The 20,631-nt window shown below is 45.9% G+C and overlaps 1 protein-coding gene across 5 annotated transcripts in view; it reads right to left on the bottom strand.

Annotated features, from left to right (window-relative positions):
* Positions 1–20,631, bottom strand: part of GJC2 (gap junction protein gamma 2) — an 87,450-nt gene that overhangs the window by 4,632 nt on the left and 62,187 nt on the right. The window contains exon 1 of one of the 5 annotated variants that reach the window (XM_053409907.1): positions 5,257–5,846. The exons of the other annotated variants lie outside the window; for them this stretch is intronic. The gene's annotated coding sequence lies outside the window, so the exon portion shown is untranslated. Of the gene's footprint in view, positions 1–5,256; positions 5,847–20,631 lie in introns of those variants that run through there. 5 annotated transcript variants of the gene reach the window in all.

Genomic DNA, 20,631 nt, shown 5'->3' with positions numbered 1-20,631 from the left:
CCTCATGCTGCCGGAGCGCAATTTCTGTTCTCATCCTGAAGCAAGAGTTTGTAACCTGAAGTGTCTGTAACCTGAGGTACCACTGTATAGTATAGTATAGTATAGTGTAGTGTAGTGTAGTGTAGTGTAGTGTAGTGTAGTGTAGTGTAGTGTAGTATAGTATAGTATAGTATAGTATAGTATAGTATAGTATAGTATAGTATAGTATAGTATAGTATGTGTACACACACACACACACAACCAAGAACAGTATCCACACCTTTCTTCCAGAGCACTGGCTTTTCTCCTACAGGCATATTTTTATGAACAGGAATTTTCCATTCTAACCAATCAGAAAGAGCAGGAAAGAGAAAGGCCGCTTCTTTGCATTGATGAGGAGACGAGAGTTAGTTTGTCTCTAATTAGACCCAATATAAATGAGATTATCTGGCAAAAGCAAGCTCACACCTCTCACTGACTTTGCACACATACTTTAAGCACATATGGAATAGGCTCATTTATAATTGCATTTTGGGAAATATTCACAGTAGCTGCATTGTTTTATACTTTCGGGATATCCCATGATCGTTTTATAGTAGTTGCATTCTATGTCATAAATCAAGCACTGCTGGGAGTCGACTCTTTTTTATTATCAATAAAGAATTCACTGTGGCATGAGCACGTTTTTATTCTAAAAGCGTGGCCAGAGAAAATTTTTTAGAGAACCTCTGTTCTAAGCATATTGTACGGTTGTGGCCAAGAGAACAGGGGGAGGGGGTTGCCTAATGTCCCCTAGTGAGGCCAAACCAGAGGTGCGTCTCAAGTCCATCATGCAATTCCTGGTTTGTGCGCCACGATACCTAGCGTTCCTTAGTATTTTTTTTTTTTTTGCCTTACTTAAAGTTTATTTAGAACAAGCACATTTTTCCAAATGACAGTCTAACATATGCAATCCAGAGTTCTGCCAGCTATCTACCCTCTGCAGAACCTATTTGGGCTTCTGTATTGTGGGCTTTCTCAGTCGCAGTGACATCTTCAGAGGGACTTCAGAGCTGTAGTAACTCAACAGGCCAGATTGCTGTTGACCTGCAAGATGCTGCTCCTGTTGTGAGAGCACCACAGTTTCCTCACAGTTAAAGCTGCTAGCTGTGTTTTTTGGACAACTGAGACCTCCAGGGGCAGTATAAAAAATATACTGTATACTGGGGCAGTATAAAAAATCAGCTAACAACAACAACAGCAACAACAACTGTGTTTCTTGTGCCTCTGAAGGGCCAGGTGCTCAGCCTGGGAGTCATTTTGGACTCACAGGTGTCCATGGAGATGCAGGTCAATTCTGTGTTGAGGGCAGCTGTCTACCAGCTCCATCTGGTACGCAGGCTGACACCCTACCTGCCCGTGGACTGTCTTGCCGGAGTGAGCGTTCCTTAGTATTGAAGTCCAGGCTTCTAGTATGGGGTGGGCGGGCTGGGGGCAGAGCCCAGAGCAGGCCTCAGGAGAAGCTCCACGATCTGGGGCATGTTCAGGGATGGATTCCCCTGGCCTGGTACAAAGCCCAGCACAAATGCTGTCTCTTGTTGACATCTGTTGCTGCAACATTTGTCAACTCCTCTCCAAATGGTTCCATTCCAGCAGGCCATTATGGGAATTTTGTAGCTTAAGCACAAGTGCCCGAGCTTCCTCTTTTCCTCCTCCCTCTCAGTTCCCTTTTCCTTTCATGCTGTGTCTTTGACGTGGTAAACCTGATGGCAGGTACTGTCTTCACACTGATACAGTGGTACCTCAGGTTACAGACGCTTCAGGTTACAAACACTTCAGGTTACAGACTCCGCTAACCTGGAGTCCGCTAACTAAATAGTATCTCAGGTTAAGAACTTTGCTTCAGGATGAGAACAGAAATTGCGCGGCGGTGGTGCGAGGCCCCATTAGCTAAAGTGGTACCTCAGGTTAAGAACAGTTTCAGGTTAAGAACAGATTTCCAGAATGAGTTAAGTTCTTAACCCGAGGTACCACTGTACTTGTAAAACTTTTTCAGTGGAAGAGTGATCTTAAAATGCTAATGCTAATAATAATAATAATATTGTATTTTACTGTTTTGTTGGAAGCCGCCCAGAGTGGCTGGGGAAACCCAGCCGGATGGGCGGGGTATAAATATTATTATTATTATTATTATTATTATTATTATTATTATTATTATTGTTATTATTATTATTACAAATAGCAGTTTTCTGAGGAAGACAGTATGGTTCATTGCTAGAAGGAAACTCTCCCTGGCTCTTTCTATATCCTCTTCAGTCTTTATTTAGCCAGTAGGAGAAACTTCCTGCAAGACATCCAATGTGAATGGATAGCCTGCGCTACAGCTCTGCCTCTGACTGTTAACAAAGGACTCAGCTACACAGCTGCGAATAAAATGTTTTAAATGTGTTGTAAAGTACAATATACAAATGTGACACTCGAATGGAGACAGTGAGCGATGCAAAATTAAATGCATTTTTCAAAAAAGCATTTTCACAGCATTTTTTTTTATATGTGTGTACATTCCACCAAACTATGTTTGGTCAGAGGGACTGGCTTGGTACAAACTCAGGGTGGAAAATGGGACTGATAATAGCTCAGCTTCTAAGTAGGACTGCCATAAAGACTTCCTTGTATAACGAATAATTATGCATTGTAAAAACCATGAGTCACGATCATTGACTGACTTCCTTCTATCTCTCCCCTCAATTTTTTTATTAAAGCATGACTTCATTGGCCTGGGTTCAGGGATGGACAAAGGGGGGTGCGGTGGGTGCGGGCCGCCCCGGGTGTCACCACTGAGGGGGGTGACAAAATGCCGGGCGGCACTCACCGCGGGGCCTGCAGCGCGCCCAAGCCACACGTCTCTCCTGGGAGTGACGCGGTGGCTTGGACACGCACAAGCTCTGCGCTGCCCAAACGGTCCACCTGCTGCCTCCCCCCAGCTATAGGGTGGCTGAGTGGGAGGAGGCAGGCAGACTCCAGAGGCCTCGTGGTGTGCCCTGCCCCTATGAGTGGCTCACCCCATCTCTATGGGTGGCTTGCCCCACCCCGGACACCCCGCCCCAGGCGCCCAAGCAGCTTCCTCCACCGCTGCCTGGGTGGCCGAGTGCTGCCATGTTGTTTTCAAAGACTCTGTTGTTTTTGTAAGCTGTGCTGATTCACAGGGTACATATGTGAGGCCTGGGGACACGGGATCAATCTTTTTATGCATTTATTTACAGTAATACCTCTGGTTAAGAACTTAATTTGTTCTGGAGGTCCGTTCTTAACTGAAACTGTTCTTAACCTGAGGTATCACTTTAGCTAATGGGGCCTCCTGCTGCTGCCGTGCAATTTCTGTTCTCATCCTGAAGTAAAGTTCTTAACCCGAGGTACTACTTCCGGGTGAGCAGAGTCTGTAACCTGAAGTGTTTGTAACCTGAGGTACCACTGTATTACTAAAACATGGATCCAGATATTTTATGCTCTGGGGATGGGAAAGTTTGTGCAGGGACAATTGTGATAAGAACAAAATAGGTAGGGTTGTCATACATTTGGGTGGAAGTATGGGTGGAAGTAAGGCTGTGTACATACAGTGGTACCTCGGGTTACAGACGCTTCAGGCTACAGACGCTTCAGGTTACAGACTCCACTAACCCAGAAATACTACCTCGGGTTAAGAACTTTACCTCAGGATGAGAACAGAAATTGTGTGGCGGCAGCAGCAAGAGGCCCCATTAGCTGAAGTGGTGCTTCCGGTTAAGAACAGTTTCAGGTTAAGAACAGACCTCTGGAACAAATTAAGTTCTTAACCCGAGGTACCACTGTATTAGCAACTTACAACACAGTGTAGTTCCTCCCTCCTCCTGTTTTAAGTCCCATTTGCATGGTGCTGTACAAGCAGTAGAGAAAGAGCAGGAATGTCAGCGCCCGAGAGCACAGAGGAAGCAGTGTACAGTGGTACCTCAGGTTACATACGCTTCAGGTTACATACGCTTCAGGTTACATACGCTTCAGGTTACAGACTCCGCTAACCCAGAAATATTACCTCGGGTTAAGAACTTTGCTTCAGGATGAGAACAGAAATTGCGCGGTGGCGGCGCAGCAGCAGCAGGAGGCCCCATTAGCTAAAGTGGTGCTTCAGGTTAAGAACAGACCTCCAGAACGAATTAAGTACTTAACGTGAGGTACCACTGTAAACAATAATAACGTACAAAGCCTTGGACTTTTAGTCTGATGCATTAAAACAACTAAGGATCCTGCTGTAGCCCATTCAAGACTAACAGATTATGGGATACACTTCCGTAGGCCCAAGAACACAAACACGCTGCTATCTATCTTTTAGACTTCAAAATACAGACTTTAAGAGAGATACAGGACTCGTTGCAGTTGGAGCTCGGGTTGTAAGAAGACCACAAACCGTATTCGCTAGGCAGCCCCATTAAACCGAGGATGCTACCTGAGTGTTGCTATTCAATCACATGCCGGCAGATTTGGGTTGTGCAGTTGAAGTGCATGGGGGGGTGTCTTGTGCAAGAAACCCACTTCCCCCCCTTTTACAATAAGAAGATGGTTGAGGAAATGCACTGGGAGGTGTAGGATAATGCTTTGCTTTGATGCAATGCTATCCAAGTTCCCTGCGGATAAATCAGGACGAACGCTCAACAAACCACTCTGGGAGACTTACTGAAGAGTAAATACGATTGCCCTGCAACTTCAGGAGTGAGGTGTGGGTGGACGGAAGCTCGATACGTTTGGGAAACTGCCTTAAGAACTGTGCATCGTGGCCTGAGCACTCAAAGGCAACAGACCTTTTCTTTGACTGAACGCCATAGCTGAGATCTCTCGTCTTCCTCACCGTTACATGATCTCCAAAGGCCAGCACATAATGCAAGGAATGTGTTCTACAGATAACAGGGAAAGAGAGAGGTGGGATAGGCAGCCCAGGAGAAGTTCACACCCTCCAACATTTCTCCGGTGAAAATAGGGACGTCCTAAGGAAACGTGGGACAATCAGAGACCGGGACGGCGTCTGTAAATCTGGAAAACAGAGACACTTGGTGGGTCTGGAAAACTCATGTATGATGAGGATCAAGGAAAAGCGCGGTTTGAGGCGGTGGAAAAGAAAGTAGGAGAACTAAAATGCAGTGGTTTGGCAGCATTTCATTTTTATATCACGTTCTCACCCACCCTGTTTGGGTAGCCCCTCCATACTTCCCCTGATTCTCACGCCGTGAGACGAAAACAGAGAGAAATTGATAGGAATAAGCTACTCACAAAGGCATGGCTGAAGGCTTCCTTGCCATCCAGATCTCCCCAAGGAAGTTTTTCCACAACCACTGTTTCTTCAGGAAAGCAGCGGGGAATATGAAGCCCCATCAGGCAAATGTCTCGTGGAACTAACGCCCCGCCAGCTTGAGAAGGAGACTTTTCAGCGAACTTTTAAACACATTCTGCTGGACTCCGCCTTTCTGACAACGAAGCTGCCACCCCCCCTTCTCCACTTCTATTCCCCCCCCCAAAAAATTCCCAGTAACCCTGGGGGCATCGGCTAAGAGCAAAAGCCACGTTCTCAGGAGGAAAAGGAGAAGCATTCGAACAAAAGTTTCATGGGAGTGGACAGGAAGTCTTTGCTCTCACTGGGTCCATCCATGCGTCCTGTGCTGGAAAAAGCTGACTAAGCAGGGATTTTATAAAAGGGGGGGAAGGAAAGGGGGGGGAAAGACCCCACTCTGAAACTCTCCTTAAAATCCTTCTGGTTTAACATTGCTGTGTTTTGCTTTCCCCTTATTGGGCGAAAGTTAAGAGCGCCAGTCTAGGGCATCAGTAACGGATTTGGAGGAGGGAAAGCGTGACTAATGAGAAACATCTGGGAAGCACATGGGCTGGGATCTGGAGGGGAGTCACTGGCAGGAAAGCCATTTCTCCGCTTAAACACTGAGAAGCTATTGGCAACTTCCGGGGCAGGAAGGTGGCTTCAACCTGAAGCCCAGAAAGCCAGTTCATAAAGTAAGAATTTGTGATGCCTGAAATTCTGCGTGGGTTTCCCCCCCAAATACCCACATTTCTGCAACTGGAGGAAGGCTTTTTGAAATATACTAAGAGTCGAGTAGTGATTTCATGCTCTTTATTTCAGCTCATAGGAACAGTGATTGATTTCCTCCCCAAAAACCTCAGGCTTTATATACATTATTTACACAATGGGCCCCGTGTGATTGGCTGACTCTACTTCCCAGCCTGGAGCCTGATTGGTCTGCTCCTGCAGGCCAATCAGGTTGTTGCATTCTAGGATCCTACCTGTTATGTACTGAGCTGAATCCTAGAACAGTAGGATCCAGAATGCAGCAGTCTGATTGGTCCGCAGGAGCCACCCAATCCAGCTCCAGGTGGAAGTGAATCAGCAACCCAATTGGCCTGCAGGAGCAGCCAATCAAGTTCCTGGATGAAGTGAATCAGCAAGCTGATTGGCTTACAGGAGCAGCCCGGAATTAGCCAATCTTGCGGAGCCCATTGTGAAAATAATGGGGAAAGTTTCATTCATTGCTATTATGAGCTGAATAAAGAGCATGAAATTCACACTCGACTCCAAGTATATTTCACTACCCCGTCTATTGTTCTAGGATCCAAGCTCAGTAAATAACACTTTTTTGGGGGGGAGGGGCTTACCCACTTTGCTTAGTCGGCAAATAAATTAAATGCATCAATTGGCAATGCGCTGCATTCACACCAGTCTGTGCAATTAGCAGGAAAATAATTCAATACTTTGCCCTGTGTTCAGGGATAATGTTTGAGATTTCCAAAACCTTAAAGCTAGAGAAAAAGGATGTGAGTGTGCCTGTCAAACTCTTGATTGGAGCCCTCTTCAAGCCCATCATCCTCTGGCCAGAACTGATAGGAGGTGGAGTCCAACATGTGGAAGTCACCATGTTATAGGAAATTGATTTATACCAGGTCAACTATCTGCCCATTTGCCCCCAGTACTGCATACTCTGGCTTGCAGGAGCTCTCCAGGGTCTCAGACAGAGGTCTTTGCCATAATTTGATTCCTGACCCGTTTGCTAGGGATGAGACCTGAGACCTCTGTAAAAGGACCTTTCCCATCCGTTTCCTCCAAGTCTGTGGCCGCTGGCTAATCGCCTGTTCCCAAAGTGAGGAGAAGAGAGCAAATCAGAAGTTACAGGAAAATTCTGGCTAGTGGCCATGAACTCCCTGTAGGTTTACATAAGGGTGGTGAAGTATCCTTTCCAACACTTGCCCCAATGAAGATAAAGGTAAAGGTAAAGGGACCCCTGACCATTAGACCCAGTCATGACCGATTCTGGGGTTGCGGCGCTCATCTCGCTTTATTGGCCAAGGGAGCCGGCGTACAGCTTCCAGGTCATGTGGCCAGCATGACTAAGCCGCTTCTGGCCAACCAGAGCAGCGCACGGAAACGCCGTTTACCTTCCTGCTGGAGCGCTACCTATTTATCTACTTGAACTTTGACGTTCTTTCGAACTGCTAGGTTGGCAGGAGCAGAGACCGAGCAACAGGAGCTCACCCCGTCGTGGGGATTCGAACCACTGACCTTCTGATCAGCAAGTCCTAGGCTCTGTGGTTTAACCCACAGCGCCACCCGCGTCCTCTGTACACAATTGCAAACTCTCTACCAGTGAATTACAGTCCTTCCCTCTTGAGATGCTAACAGCCCAGTCCGCCGCACATCTACTCAGAAGTAAACCCAGCAGAGTTCAATGGGATTTACTCCCTGATAAGTGCAGAAGACAGCAGCCAAAAAACCATGTGCATGCATTTATTATTTGTCTTTCTAAGACACCTCATTAAAAAAGTTATCTAGGCGCCGCACAATAAAATGCAGCCATAAAACCAAGATGCAATAAAAAAAAACCCCGCAATGAACTTTTAAAACTCCAACCACCATAAAAAAACCAAACACATAATAAAAAACAATTTTTAAAAAGCACAGTAGTGAAAACCAACTGTCAAATACAAGGGCTAAAACCCAGCAAACAGAAGCTAGCTCCCCGACCTACCAAATATCTTTAAAGCTCTGGTAAAACAGAAGAATTGAAACCAGGAAGCTGCCATATACCGAGTCAGAACCATTGGTCCAGTTAGCTCAGTATTGTCTGCACTGATTGACAGCCGCTCTCCAAAATTTCAGGAGGGGGATTTCCTAGTCCAACCGGGCAATGCTGGGGATTGGGACCTTCTGCATGCAAAGCAGGTGCTCTACAACTCAGCTACAGCCCTTCCCTAAGAATCTTAGGCTTGTGCTGAAATGACCACTATGTGGGCACCAAGTGAGCTTTCTTGGGGAAATTCTACATCCAGGGGGGCCACCACTGAAAAGGCCCTTACGCTGCCATTTTCTGAACTTCAGACCAAAAGGGCACACTGAGAACAGCCTTTGTGGACAATGCTAAGGTAAGGGTAGGGGCATATGGGAGAAGGAGATATGAAAAGGTAAATGTAAAGGGACCCCTGACCATTAGGTCCAGTCGTGACTGACTCTGAAATTGCGACGCTCATCTCGCTTTATTGGCTGAGGGAGCCAGCGTACAGCTTCCAGGTCATATGGCCAGCATGACTAAGTCGCTTCTGGCGAACCAGAGCAGCACACGGAAACTCCGTTTACCTTCCCACCGGAGCGGTACCTATTTATCTACTTGCACTTTGATGTGCTTTTGAACTGATAGGTTGGCAGGAGCAGGGACCGAGCAACGGGAGCTCACCCCGTCGCGGGGATTCGAACCGCCGACCTTCTGATCAGCAAGTCCTAGGCTCTGTGGTTTAACCCACAGCACCACCCGCGTCCCAGGAGATATGTACCAAGGGCTTTTATCAGTCCTTGAACTGGACCCAGAGATGAATTGCAAGCCAGACAGAAAATGTTAAGAATAAAATTGGTGTACTATGGTTGAGAAAGGCAGGGAGGACCTGGAAGTTGCCCATTAGCTGTTAGCATCTGAACAGCAGGCTGAGCAGGCAAACCAATTACCTGGTCACAGTATCCCTACTATACTAAGAGCTCCATCTGATATGACGGCTGAGATTCTACCTGCCTGCGCACAGTCTCACCAGAGTGGTACATGCTCTGGTTATCTCCCACTTAGACTACTGCAATGCGCTCTCTGTGGGGCTGCCTTTGAAGGTGGCTCAGAATCTACAACTAATCCAGAATGCAGCAGTTAGACTAATGACTGGGAGCAACCACTGGGACCATATAACACTGGTCCTAAGAGATCTACATTGACTCCCAGTATGTTTCCAAGCACAATTCAAAGTGTTGGTGCTGAGCTTTAAAGCCCTAAATGGCCTAGGCCCAGTATACCTGAAGGAGCATCTCCACCCACATTGTTCTGCCCAGACACTGAGGTCCAGCGCCGAGGGCCTTCTGGCGGTTCCCTCCCTGCGAGAAGTGAGGTTACAGGAACCAGGCAGAGGGCCTTCTCGGTGGTGGCGCCCGCCCCGTGGAACGCCCTCCCATCAGATGTCAAGGAAACAAACAACTATCTGACTTTTAGAAGACATCTGAAGGCAGCCCTGTTTAGAGAAGATTTTAATGTTTGATGTTTCACTATGTTTTTATATTCTGTTGGAAGAGTGGCTTAGGCAACGCAGTCAAAGTGGGTGGGGTACAAATAAATGATGATGATGATGATGATATGAATTGTGTTTCTTCCTAAGTTATGGCAATTGTTTCTATAATCCTCTCTCTCTATACATGCAAATGTTATACAAATCTCTTGTCCTTTCTTTTTTGTGGGGATGCCAAGTGGCCACTGTAAAATTGCATGCATATGTATTATGTATCGTAAGAAAGAACTAGGCTCTGGTGCTGGTCTGATTTCTTCTCCTTTTCTCTGAAACCTAAAATGAGAGACTGACTCCAGAGTCTACCAGAACCTCCAGGAAGTTTTGCCATGTTGCAATTTCAAGAGAGACGGAAGTTTCATCCCAGGGAACAATGGGATTCAAGCGAGAAACAGGATTGGTGCAAGTTTAGAAACAAGAAAATAAATACAAAGAAGGGAGGAAACCTCAGGGACCGAGAATAACTTTTTTTTTTAAAAAAAGAAAAGGATAGAAACAATAATGTTTATGTGGGGAAAGACAACGGGAGGATGTCATGCTAGACAGCTAGGAAGAGAGTAAGGGCAGATTTTATTGTTTCAACCAAGGGTTGTGATGGTGTTAGATAGGAAGATAAGAAGCCTCTGGGAGAGATCATCTGCCTTGCAGTACAGATAAAGAGATGTACAATTTGGGGTGGATGAGAATTTAATTTGCAAACCTGCCTAATTTGCAATAGAGAACCAGAATAGAGAACCAGAATACAGCCATCCTATGAGTTTTGGGTTAAACCACAGAGCCTAGGGCTTGCCGATCAGAAGGTAGGCTGTTCGAATCCCTGCGACGGGGTGAGCTCCCGTTGCTTGGTCCCAGCTCCTGCCAATCTAGCAGTTCGAAATCACATCAAAGTGCAAGTAGATAAATAGGTACCACTCTGGCGGGAAGGTAAACGGCGTTTCCGTGCACTGCTCTGGTTCGCCAGAAATGGCTTAGTCATGCTGGCCACATGACCCGGAAGCTGTACGCCGGCTCCCTCGGCCAGTAAAGCGAGATGAGCAACCCCTAATGGTCAGGGGTCCTTTTACCTTTTATGAGTTTTGCAAGGGTATTCTCCAGCCAAGTACACAAATGCATATACCAGGGTAAAGTTTGCATTAAAAATGCATGCATTTGTGAAAACAACATACAAAAATGCATGATTTTAGGGGCAAATGCTCTGCAGAAATGAGACAAAATGTGCATTAAAAATGTGTAATGCAGGCAAAATTCACATTACAATGCCAATTAATTTTCCAAGCCTGGAAAAGTAGCTCTGTATCTGCCAGCTGGAGACTCGCTCCTGCAGCCGCTGGACTGTAGTTTGCGGCTGCAGCCCTTTATCAAGGCCATCATTGTCACCGCGGAGTCCTAAAATGGTTTTTAAACAAGATATTGTTCAGGCATAAACATGTGCTTAGGAGATGGGCACCCTCCTCCTTAAATAACTTCCTGCGTTTCCTGAACTCACCTCTTCCTGGCGGCCGATATCTTGGAGAGGGGGAGCACAAAGTTGCTGTGAACTTGAGGCAGACTTAGGAAGATGAAAAAGAAATGGACGCACCACAGATAGGGCATGCTGTGTTGGAAAGGTTAAAATTCCAACTTTCCTTGAACACAATCCAAGGGAACTCTCTGGTGCACGAGCTCCCCCGAAAGGGAGGTCCATGGTATATAATAAATAATAATAATAATAATAATAATAATAATAATAATAATAATAATAATAATAATAATAATTTATTTATACCCCGCCCATCTTGCTGAGTATCCCCAGCCACTGTGGGCGGCTCCCAATCAAGTGTTAAAAACAGTACAGTGTTAAATATTAAAAACTTCCCTGAACAGGGCTGCCTTCAGATGTCTTTTAAAGATAGGATAGCTGCTTATTTCCTTCACATCTGAAGGGAGGGTGTTCCACAGGGTGGGGGCCACTACCAAGAAGGCCCTCTGTCTGGTTACCTGTAACATCGCTTCTCGCAATGAGGGAACCACCAGAAGGCCCTCAGCGCTGGATCTCAGTGTCCGGGCTGAACGATGGGGGTGGACACGCTCCTTCAGGTATACACGTATGAATTTAAAAAGATCTTTTAATATAATTTCAGTAAAAAACCAGAGATGTTTTTGTTAGGTTTAATTGGAGATGAAATTCCCAAAAAAAGAGAGATGTGAATCTGTTTATGTATGCCACAACAGCCGCAAGGATACTTCTGGCTCAGAAATGGAAATCCCAGGAGCTTCCAACATTGGAAGAATGGCGGACTAAAGATGGTGGAATACGTAGAGTTAGCAAAGTTGACGGGGGAGATCCAGAATCTGCATGACGAACTGTTTCAAAAGGACTGGAGCAAATTCATATTATATATGAAAGAACATTGTAAACGTTTGTAGCTATTAATGGGGGGAAATATAAAAAATAAGAGAGAAGGTAAAAAAAGTGGTTATGGAAATGCTAAGAATAAAGTAAATATGAACGGAAGTCAGAAAGAGGGGCAGGAGGAGGTTGATGCTCAGATAGAGTGATGTTTGAGTTTACTGAATTATGCATGGAAACTGATTATGATAAAATTGAAAATGCAATAAAAATTATTATATATATATAAAAAGGGAGGTCCATGGAAACATCTTGCCTTGTGTGCAGCAGCTCCATGTTACTGTGATCTACACTCCATACATTTTGGACAGCCTGTTACAGGATTTAAGGATGTATCTGGTAGGTGAATGCGAATGTTGTGCACATATATGGGGTTGCAATGGAGCCTGCTGGTCTCAGTGGTCCAGTTACCTGTGGGGGACAGGTAATTCTGCTCTGCCTTCAGTCTGGTTGGAGCAATTCAATGAATGGAATTACTATTGCAGAAATTAATATTGCACAGCTTGAACAACTGGGTGCTTAAAAATAGACTCCTTTGGGGATGAAGCATTGTCCAGACCATGGGTAGACCAGACTAAGGCCCGGGGGTCGGATCCAGCCCCATCGCCTTCTAAATCCAGTCCGCAGAGGGTCCAGGAATTAGCGTGTTTTTACATGGATAGAATGTGTCCTTTTATTTAAAATGCATCTCTGGGTTATTTGTGGTGCATAGGAATTCATTCTTTTTTCTTCTTCTTCTTCAAAATATAGTCCGGCCCCCCACAAGGTCTGAGGGACAGCACTGAGGGACAGTGCTGAAAAAGTTTGCTGACCCCTTCTCCAGACCCATTAGACATTATTCAAAACTTTACTTGCAGAACTTTCTTCACAATAGAGCAAAAACATCAAAGATACATCCAAATAATTACATAAGACATCTTGTGCTGTTCATCCAGCATAGGCTCAGCATCTTAGAAAATGTGAAATACTCTAAACAGACCTATAAGCAAAGGTCTTTCTCTCTTTACAGCCCCCATTAGCCTGAGGCTATGCGCTCCTTGAGTGAGCTCCATTAGACATCCTTACTTCCACAGAGCTTGGGAACAATGACTAAAGGCATCCTTTCAAAATGGAGATTTGCAACCAAATACCTTTGTCACCTGATCTAAAGTTAAACACTCACGTGTTAGCTAGCTGAATGCAGCAGCAGTTAATTATCAACCCATCTAGGAGTTCAGAGACCGCTTAGTATACTCCAGTGGAATTTCCAGTGTCAAACCTTTCAGCCATGCACACAGGCATGCTCCATTCCGGTGTCAATCAAACAATTATACTTAACAATTACCAGCTGTCAAAATAGCCTGCCTTTTGGATTTCTGCCTGAGACCCCACTCTGGGCTTGCATCCTTCTAATCAGAAGGCATACTGAGCAGTAATTCATACAGAGAAGCAGCAAATAAGTTCCATTAGAGTAAACCTGCTCTGGCGTAAGCTTGAAGTCTATGTCCAGTTCTAATTCAGAATAAAAAGGGTTCCTCTGCTGTCAAAAGTTTCGGAAGCACTTATCCAAATGTCTAGGTATTCTTTGGAAAGCTTTTGCCAAAGCACAAACAATGGAAACACATAAACAGCCCCCCTCTCCAGCCCTGAACAAAGGTTTATTACACTAACTAGATATGGACCACAAAAACATAGCATTTCTGGTACAGTGTTTGTGTATGGAGCAACAAAAAATAGCAGGGAAGTCATAAACACTGGCCAAATATTTGGTCTGGCAGGCAGCTAACCATGTATTTCAGGGAGAAGCTCAGAAGCTCAGATAAACACTAATTAGATACGGAAGGTTAAGCTGTCAGCAAGAGTTTAACAAGGGAAACCTTCACCCAGCAGGACAACAGCTCTGAGAATAGAAAACCGGGTCAGATTCTCTCTTGGATATCAGATCCACCTCTTCTTAAGTATCAACACTGTGCAAGTTTCCCTTTCTCCAACACCAGCTGGATTCCTCATTTTGCATGACTGACATCTGGCTACAAATCAATGCAAATTCATTGCACATAAAAAGCTAGGCAAAAGTTCCGACAAGTAGAAAAAACGACAGACTGAGCAGTTTCCTGCCAGCATAGTAGCCTATTTTAAGGCTTAAAATGTTGTGAGGTTTCTTTGAAGTGCCTTTGCTGATTAATCCCTCCTTCTTGCTTCAATTCCTTGTCTCCTCTGCCCTTTGATCTTATTTCCAGTTCATTTTTCTCAGCTAACAAGTCTACTATACACCCTTCCTTTAGACAGTTTGCCCGTCTCTGCCCCACGTTCCAAACAATCTCCCAGTTAACTGCCCATGTGAGATTTCCATCCCAGTCAAACTGACAACTTTCCCTTTCCTCACAGAACTTGGACTTCAAACTGCTGGGTTCCTGGAGAAACTGAGCATTCCATTCCACAATGTCAGCTCAGCCAATCAGTGTCCAGGGCTTCACTGCCACAAGCACAACACAGAACAGACTAAGCTTTTTTCTGAGCACCAATGTAGTAGAATCTTCCCTTGGAAACAGTGCAAGGCAAAGGGAAATCATATTTTGGGGATTAGAAAAGAACTACACATGCAAATGAAGTTCACAAGGGGAAGGACAGTAAGGAGAGGTCAGAGGAAAAGCAAGCCTGGCTGTGAACAAAGCTCAATTTAACATAATGCAGGGAATGAGTGCAAGTATAATACAGAAGTGGTTACATCTTCTTAAGACCTATGCCATTGGTAGTCAAGCTGAAGGTCAGGACCATGACTAGGTACAAGATTTGGGACACAGGTTCATATTCACAAATCTGCCCGTTTTTGCCTATGCTAATTTATATGTGCAGATGCATATTTACATGCCACAAAAAACAAGGCAACAAATGTCCCATCTAAGTCATATATTTCCACACACCCCAATCAGGATTCGTTTGGCTCAACTGTTTATTCAGCATTCATCCTGACTTGTTTTCACAAAGCTTACATGGAGGTTAGACTATGTTTGGTTTTAGTTGAGTATTCATTCCGATTCATTTGTGGGGATGTTTTACAGCCTCTCTCATGGGTGTTGTTGTTGTTTAGTCATTTAGTCGTGCCCAACTCTTTGTGACCCCATGGACCAGAGCACGCCAGGCACTCCTGTCTCCCTCAGTTTGGTCAAACTCATGCTGGTAGCTTCGAGAACACTGTCCCACCATCTCGTCCTCAGTCGTCCCCTTCTCCTTGTGCCCTCCATCTTTCCCAACACCAGGGTCTTTTCCAGGGAGTCTTCTCTTCTCATGAGGTGGCCAAAGTACTGGAGCCTCAGCTTCAGGATCTGTCCTTCCAGTGAGCACTCAGGGCTGATTTCCTTCAGAATGGAGAGGTTTGATCTTCTTGCAGTCCATAGGCCTCTCAAGAGTCTCCTCCAGCACCAGAATTCAAAAGCATCCATTCTTTGGCGATCAGCCTTCTTGATGGTCCAGCTCTCACTTCCATTCATCACTACTGGGAAAACCATAGCTTTAACTATACGGACCTTTGTTGACAAGGCGATGTCTCTACATTTTTTGCTTTTTCATGGGTGTAGCCGGGATTTATGTTGGGGGAGGCAGGATTTATGTTGGGGGGGCCCAGAACCGAGCTATCTGCAATGTGATTTGGTCAGTTAGTTAAGTATTTTTTATATATTTACTTGATTTAGGGCGGGCTGCTATGCACATGGCCTCTCTCTGCACCCCTCCATTCTACATCAAAGTTAAAATGCCATTCTGTGTCCAGAGGAGAGTGACAAAGATGGCTAGGGTCCTTCTGCCCAAGTCTAATGAGGGAAACGTTGAAGGACTTGGGTATATTTAGACTAGTGAAGAAGGGACGACTAAGAGGTTATCTGGTTGTTCTCTCTGAATAGGGCTTTCACAAAGATGGTGGAGCACATCTGTTCTCTCTTTGCTCCAAGACCCAAACTGATGGGTTCAAATTATAATACAACCCAGGTGGTTAAGAAAGCCCAACAGAGGCTCCATCTCCTCAGAGTATTGCGGAAGAACAATGTCAATCAACATTTGATTATCTCCTTCTACCGGTCCACAATGAAAGTGTCCTTTCCTACTGCATCACGGTGTGGGACGCTGGTTGGACATCATCTGATAGGAAGTGCCTACAGAGGGTGGTGAATACAGCACAAGATATTATGGGCTGTCCCGTGAATCCGCTGGATGAAATAGTGGAAGAACGTTGACTCAGGAGAGTGAGGAAAATTCTCAGGGATGATTCACACCCTGGCCGGCACTTTCTTGATCTCCTGCCCTCAGGCAGAAGATATAGAAGCATGATTAGTCGCACCAACAGGGTAAAGAACAGCTTCTATCCGTGGGCTGTTAGGCTGCTGAATGAAAAGATAACAACAGGGCAACTGACTTTGGGGTTTGGTGGATGTGCTTCAGTAAACGAGGGGAATTAAGACTAAGAGAGCTGAGTCTGTAATCTCAGTGTAAACAAGTTGTAAAAGTGACAATAAAGTATTTCAATTTCAATTTATAAGAAAGGGGATGGACTTTGAGTAAATATTATTAGGCCAGTATTAGCCATTTGACGGTGGAACAGACTGACTCTTCTTCCTTTGAGGCTTTTAAGCAGAGGCTGAATAGCCACCTATCGTTGGTGCTGGGAGACTGGACTTGAGTTCCCTGCCAACTCTGTGATCTTCCTCTCTCACATGGCTCCAGTTCACCCCAGCTCCACCCCTTGAGTTTCAGGGTCCCCCTCCTGCCGGCTCATATGACTCCATATTTTGCACTCTGCTATCAAACTCAAGTACAAAGAAATCTTTTATGACGCTGGCCTTGGCTCTCCGTGATTTATTTGCGGCTAGGTTTTTCCTTTCTCTGAGCGATCTGGGCTCCTTCCCAAGACAAGGACAAAATGCTGCAGCTTGTTTTCCACCCAATCATTTGCCTCCAAGGAAAGAAAGCCCCTGCCACACTTCAAGTTGTTGCACAGCAAAGCCGCTCGGTGGCGGAGCTCACACACAAGTTGTGATGGGAAAGACAGACACTGCCCTTACACAACCGGCCTCTAATTTTGAGCGGCAACTCAGGGGGAGAAGAATGAGGGCTGCGTCTCTCGAAGCTGCCAGCGGATCTGGAAAGGGAATGATCTTCTCTGTTCGTTCCACAGGTAGAGGCTTCTTAAGGCATTTGGTGGAACGAACATCGACTACATCAGACGGAGGACTTTCAGTTCTCTGGGGCAGATAAGAGATTTGGGTCTATCTGCAGCAATGCTTAACAGCATTTTCAGTTGCAGCCCTGGAAGGAAATACTTCATTACAGCGATGGAAGAAATGATCAGCAGCACAACTCTGGGATTGGGTATAGGGCAGGCTTCCTCAATCTCGGCCCTCCAGATGTTTTGGGACTACAACTCCCATCATCCCTGACCACTGGTCCTGCTAGCTAGGGATCATGGGAGTTGTAGGCTAAAAACATCCGGAGGGCAGAGGTTGAGGGAGCCTGGTGTAGGGGCACAGATTCTTACATGCTGAGAATCTCAGCTTTTCTCGTTTTCCTCTTTTCTTTAAATAAAAAATTACTGATATAAACACATACAAAATACAGTAAAAGTAATAAGTGTAACCAATTGAAATGCTTGCAGAGATAGAAAAAAAAATGAAAATACAAGAGGGAGGAAAACCTCAATCCTTGCTGGCATCTCCAGGCGGGGTTGGGAAAGGTTCACAGCCACAAACCCTGGAGCGAGAGCTGTTGCCAGTCAGTGTAGACAGCACTGAACTAGACCAGTGGTCTGACTTAGGCTGCATACACATTACTGGCTTATGATGCAGCTAGTTGTCCTTTTTCCCAGTTTGGATTGAATCTGGTTTGGGGGACAATGCATCAAAATGCAGTATTTCCTAAGAAACAACGGGATAACTACAGGGTGCGCATGCTTCTCAAACCAGCAATGGAAGCATAGTAAATGGGAGCATGCAAAAAGCCTCCAACATTTCTCCGATGAAAATAGAGGTGTCGCCTACTACATTTCTGCAGGGACATCCCACCATACCCTTCAACATTTCTCTGGTGAAAATCGGGATGTCCTAAGGAAAAGAAGGGTGAAAGAGGATTTCATGCTCTTTATTCAGCTCATAGTGTTGAGGAGGAATGGAAGTTCCCCCAGAATGTCTGCTTTATATACATTATTTACACAATGGGCCCCATGTGATTGGCTAATTCCGGGATTCTCCTGCAGGCCAATCAGGTTGCAGATTCACTTCTACCTGGAGCTGGATTGGGTGGCTCCTGTGGACCAATCAGACTGCTGCATTCTGAATACTATTGTTCTAGGACCAGACTGCTGCATTTTAGATCCTATTCAACTCAGTACATAACAAAGGGCATTCCAGGACTGTCCCTGGAAAAACAGGGACACTTGGAGGGTCTGGAGCATGTACAAAGTGTAAGTATCAAACACATATTATAAAGCACATTCCTTTCCAGCACATCAGCACACCTCAAAGCACAGTGAGAGAGGAAAACAGGACATGAAGGAAGATTCTGGGCGCATTGATGGTGACGGCCTTGGCACGCTCTTTAAAAGTTCCCCTCTCCTTTTCGTCTCTTCTCTCTCCAAAAACAGCAGAGCTGGGATAAAAATGTCTGCGGCCTTCTGGTAAGAGGCGATGTCAATTAATTAGCTGCTTTGCTATTTGCTTCCCTTTCCTGAGATTATAGGGATCATTGAAGAGATGTGGTGCCATTGGGGAGCTGTTGGAACAAGGGCTGGCTCTGGGTTCCTCTCTGAAGCATCCATCACGGCTCCTGAAAGCTTCATAACAGGAAGCAATCATGTTTCCCATATTTTCATTTGACCATATCCCCCTCTTTTTCAAATGAAGTGGAGCCAGAGACCATATAACTGGAATCCCTTTCTGAATGGAAGGAAACGGGAACCCCCCCATTGTAGTCCTTGCCAAAGTCCACCTAGAGCTGCTCCACCTTCCATATTCACATGCAAACAAGGGCTCCGCTTGGAGTTCAAAGGCGAGAAAGGCTTTATAATAGCGAGAAAAGGAGGGGAAAGGAAAGACAATAGGCCTAGGGGAAAGGGAGGAGGCTGGCACTGTTCAGAGCTGCCCACAATGAGAGGGGGGTGTCTTTTTCAGCACCTGTGCAAAGGGGGGGGGGGTGGCCAAGGGTCATGGCTGCTGGACCAGGGCTCTGGGCAGCCAGTGAGAAAAGGAAGCAGAGGCGTAAAGAGAACAAAGCCATGGAAAGATCTGTGCAGCAAAGAGCACCGACGGGAAAGGGAAGCCAGCCCCTTTCGGAAGGTAGCTTTTTCAACAACAACGAAAAGGGACCTTTCTGGTCCCTGGCCTTTGCAAGCCTGCCCACTCTGCGTGGTGGGAAAGGAGCTTGGCCAGGTGTCCGCCGTGCATTCCCAAGAGCGCATTTGTTCCCAAATGTTTCGTGGAGGGAAAGGGAACCGGCCAACAGAATCCGGAGCAAAGCTGCCGGTTACATCACCAGCTCAGGCGTCATCCATCCGGTGCAGTTCCAGGTGAATTTAGATGACGAAGAGCTTCAAGGCACTTCTACTGCAGGGTCTATGCACCTTGTGAACCAGTGAGGCAATTGCAACAAACTCCATTTAGCAAACAACTTTTTTTAAAAATGGGAGCAATTGCAGAAGTCTGCTTCAAACAGTGGTCCAGCAAGAAAGCTCATGATCTAGATGTGCTGATTCTGAGTCAAGATCAAGTTCCAGCACCATAATTCAAAAGCGAAAGAATTGATGCTTTTGAATTATGGTGCTGGAGGAGACTCTTGAGAGTCCCATGGACTGCAAGAAGATCAAACCTCTCCATTCTGAAGGAAATCAGCCCTGAGTGCTCACTGGAAGGACAGATCCTGAAGCTGAGGCTCCAAGACTTTGGCCACCCCATGAGAAGAGAAGACTCCCTGGAAAAGACCCTGGTGTTGGGAAAGATGGAGGGCACAAGGAGAAGGGGACGACAGAGGACGAGATGGTGGGACAGTGTTCTCAAAGCTACCAGCATGAGTTTGACCAAACTGCGGGAGGCAGTGGAAGACAGGAGTGCCTGGCGTGCTCTGGTCCAGGGGGTCACAAAGAGTCAGACACGACTAAACGACTAAACAACAACAACAACAACAACAACACCACAAGGTGCAGCACATTTTAGAACAAGTGTGAGCTCATGAGAACAAACATGGAATCTTGGGTCAGGGTTTCATTTTCTTCTTGACTCAAAACCTGGTTCAGAATGTACACTAAATAACAACATGTGAGAGAGAGGCATATGCCGATATGTATGTGTACAACACGAGCACACGTTGCATGCGTGTGCTGTTCATGTGTTTCCTGTGTGCAGAATCAGGTCCCCGGGCGAGGCAGAGACACCACACTAGTATCGCGGCTTACTGGGAGAACAGTGGGGAGGGCAAGTCAGTGGGGAGGTCAGTGTGAGCGCTGGATGGGTTCTGCTACCTTGCCCCACCCTGTCCTGGCAAACAACAGCGACTCGCCTGGTGGGAAGCTGGTGTAGCGGCTCCACCCAGTGGAAGTCCAGTGTGGAACAGTACAGTGGTACCTCGGGTTACAGACGCTTCAGGTTACAGACTCCACTAACCCAGAAATAGTACCTCGGGTTAAGAACTTTGCTTCAGGATGAGAACAG

This window comes from Podarcis raffonei, chromosome 12 (genome assembly GCF_027172205.1).
Source record: "Podarcis raffonei isolate rPodRaf1 chromosome 12, rPodRaf1.pri, whole genome shotgun sequence".
Classification (NCBI taxonomy): Eukaryota; Metazoa; Chordata; class Lepidosauria; order Squamata; family Lacertidae; genus Podarcis; species Podarcis raffonei.
The sequence above is the reverse complement of the archived record's forward strand: the minus strand, read 5'-3'. Positions and strand labels throughout refer to the sequence as shown.